Consider the following 3,564-nt stretch of genomic DNA (forward strand, 5'->3'; position numbering starts at 1 on the left):
TAGTTCTGTATATGAAAGCAGAGCTCCTCCCCCTCTCCTTCCTTCCTCTTCTCTTTCTCCTTTCTTCAGCTCTCACAGGGGAACTGTCGTTAGTTGTGTAGCTGTTCACTGACTGTAACTCTGCATCTGACCTCAGTCTGAACAGTGAACCTGTTCTCAACGAGTGGCCAGTGGGCAGCATGGCTGTTCAAATGTAAGTGAGGCAGTGGTTTAGTCTAAAGTCACAAGTGATCTTATTCACTTCTTGGCCGCCTATCTGGAATAAAATGTTCAAATGCACTCTGAATGAATCTGAATGATAGACCTGTTATGTTTGATATAAGACAACACAACAGACTTGTTTCTGACCTTGGACTGCTCTCATAAAAATCCCAGCTCCTTATTGCTCCCCTGATGATCGGACCAGACAGATGTAACCAGCCCTGCATCTAACGAAGCTTCTGCCATTCTACTCACTGTGGATGTAACCAACTACTAAATAATTCACTCAATATGAGTGATGGAGATGTAAAATGGATGTGTAGTTGCCTTACTTATCCAATAGAGGGTGGTAGACATCACATTTGACAAGAGGTCAAGTTATAGACTAGTTGCACAGCACAAGCCAACTTTTTATTTTCAGAAAACACGTGAGAACTCGATACCTATAAATAAATGATAAACAAACTATGGTCAAATTGACTTCTGTATAAAGCACCCAATTTAATTGAAGTGAGTACTCTCGTCCACAGCATGCATCCTTGGTCCATTACACCCCAGTTGCTGTGGAAACAGAATGGACAGAGGCTATAGCAGAAGACCTCATCGTTCTAACGGACAGACGGGAAACCACAATGGAACAAACCAAGAGACTGTGTGTGTGTGTGTGTGTGTGTGTGTGTGTGTGTGTGTGTGTGTGTGTGTGTGTGTGATACGTTATCACTTTGACCTAAAAACAGGAGTGAGGCAAAAACCGTGTGACTCAGTAAGAAAAGAGCATGGAGTTTACAGGTGTGTGGCGCCAGGTGGGTCTGGAGAGAGGGAGGGAAACAGGTGGGTCTGGAGAGATGGAGGGAAACAGGTGGGTCTGGAGAGATGGAGGGAAACAGGTGGGTCTGGAGAGAGGGAGGGAAACAGGTGGGTCTGGAGAGAGGGAGGGAAACAGGTGGGTCTGGAGAGATGGAGGGAAACAGGTGGGTCTGGAGAGAGGGAGGGAAACAGATGGGTCTGGAGAGATGGAGGGAAACAGGTGGGTCTGGAGAGATGGAGGGAAACAGGTGGGTCTGGAGAGAGGGACGGAAACAGGTGGGCTGGAGAGATGGAGGGAAGCAGGTGGGTCTGTAGAGATGGAGGGAAACAGGTGGGTCTGGAGAGAGGGAGGGAAACAGGTGGGCTGGAGAGATGGAGGGAAACAAGTGGGCTGGAGAGAGGGAGGGAAACAGGTGGGACTGGAGAGATGGAGGGAAACAGGTGGGTCTGGAGAGAGGGAGGGAAACAGGTGGGCTGGAGAGATGGAGGGAAACAGGTGGGCTGGAGAGAGGGAGGGAAACAGGTGGGTCTGGAGAGAGGGAGGGAAACAGGTGGGTCTGGAGAGAGGGAGGGAAACAGGTGGGTCTGGAGAGATGGAGGGAAACAGGTGGGTCTGGAGAGAGGGAGGGAAACAGGTGATTCTGGAGAGAGGGACGGAAACAAGTGGGCTGGAGAGATGGAGGGAAACAGGTGGGTCTGGAGAGAGGGAGGGAAACAGGTGGGTCTGGAGAGATGGAGGGAAACAGTTGGGTCTGGAGAGAGGGAGGGAAACAGGTGGGTCTGGAGAGAGGGAGGAAAACAGGTGGGTCTGGAGAGAGGGAGGGAAACAGGTGGGTCTGGAAAAAGGGAGGGAAACAGGTGGGCTGGAGAGATGGAGGGAAACAGGTGGGTCTGGAGAGAGGGAGGGAAACAGGTGGGCTGGAGAGATGGAGGGAAACAGGTGGGCTGGAGAGATGGAGGGAAACAGGTGGGCTGGAGAGATGGAGGGAAACAGGTGGGTCTGGAGAGAGGGAGGGAAACAGGTGGGCTGGAGAGATGGAGGGAAACAGGTGGGCTGGAGAGATGGAGGGAAACAGGTGGGTCTGGAGAGAGGGAGGGAAACAGGTGGGCTGGAGAGATGGAGGGAAACAGGTGGGCTGGAGAGAGGGAGGGAAACAGGTGGGTCTGGAGAGATGGAGGGAAACAGGTGGGTCTGGAGAGAGGGAGGGAAACAGGTGGGCTGGAGAGATGGAGGGAAACAAGTGGGCTGGAGAGAGGGAGGGAAACAGGTGGGCTGGAGAGAGGGAGGGAAACAGGTGGGCTGGAGAGATGGAGGGAAACAAGTGGGCTGGAGAGAGGGAGGAAACAGGTGGGCTGGAGAGATGGAGAGGGAAACAGGTGGGCTGGAGAGGAGGAAACAGGTGGGTCTGGAGAAGGAGGGAAACAGGTGGGTCTGGAAGAGGAGGGAAACAGGTGGGTCTGGAGAGATGGAGGGAAACAGGTGGGTCTGGAGAGAGGAGGAAACAGGTGATTCTGGAGAGAGGACGGAAACAAGTGGGCTGGAGAGATGGAGGGAAACAGGTGGGTCTGGAGAGAGAGGGAGGAAGCAAGGTGGGTCTGGAGAGAGGGAGGGAAACAGGTGGGTGTGGATAGAGAGGGAGGAAACAGGTGGGTCTGGAAAAAGGGAGGGAAACAGGTGGGCTGGAGAGATGGAGGGAAACAGGTGGGTCTGGAGAGAGGGAGGAAACAGGTGGGCTGGAGAGATGGAGGGAAACAGGTGGGGCTGGAGAGGGAGGGAAACAGGGTGGGTCTGGAGAGATGGAGGGAAACAGGTGGGTCTGGAGAGAGGGAGGGAAACAGGTGGGCTGGAGAGATGGAGGGAAACAAGTGGGCTGGAGAGAGGGAGGAAACAGGTGGGCTGGAGAGATGGGAGGGAAACAGGTGGGCTGGAGAGAGGGAGGGAAACAGGTGGGTCTGGAGAGAGGGAGGGAAACAGGTGGGTCTGGAGAGATGGAGGGAAACAGGTGGGTCTGGAGAGAGGGAGGGAAACAGGTGATTCTGGAGAGAGGGATGGAAACAAGTGGGCTGGAGAGATGGAGGGAAACAGGTGGGTCTGGAGAGAGGGAGGGAAACAGGTGGGTCTGGAGAGAGGGAGGGAAACAGGTGGGTGTGGATAGAGGGAGGGAAACAGGTGGGTCTGGAGAGAGGGAGGGAAACAGGTGGGCTGGAGAGAGGGAGGAAACAGGTGGGTCTGGAGAGAGTGAGGGAAACAGGTGGGTCTGGAGAGAGGGAGGGAAACAGGTGGGTCTGGAGAGATGGAGGGAAACAGGTGGGTCTGGAGAGAGGGAGGGAAACAGGTGGGTGTGGAGAGAGGGAGGGAAACAGGTGGGTCTGGAGAGAGGGAGGGAAACAGGTGGGTCTGGAGAGAGGGAGGGAAACAGGTGGGTCTGGAGAGAGGGAGGGAAACAGGTGGGTCTGGAGAGAGGGAGGAAAACAGGTGGGTGTGGAGAGAGGGAGGGAAACAGGTGGGTCTGGAAAAAGGAGGGAAACAGGTGGGTCTGGAGAGATGGAGGAAAC

This window comes from Oncorhynchus masou, unplaced genomic scaffold (assembly GCF_036934945.1).
Source record: "Oncorhynchus masou masou isolate Uvic2021 unplaced genomic scaffold, UVic_Omas_1.1 unplaced_scaffold_2423, whole genome shotgun sequence".
NCBI classification, from domain to species: Eukaryota; Metazoa; Chordata; class Actinopteri; order Salmoniformes; family Salmonidae; genus Oncorhynchus; species Oncorhynchus masou.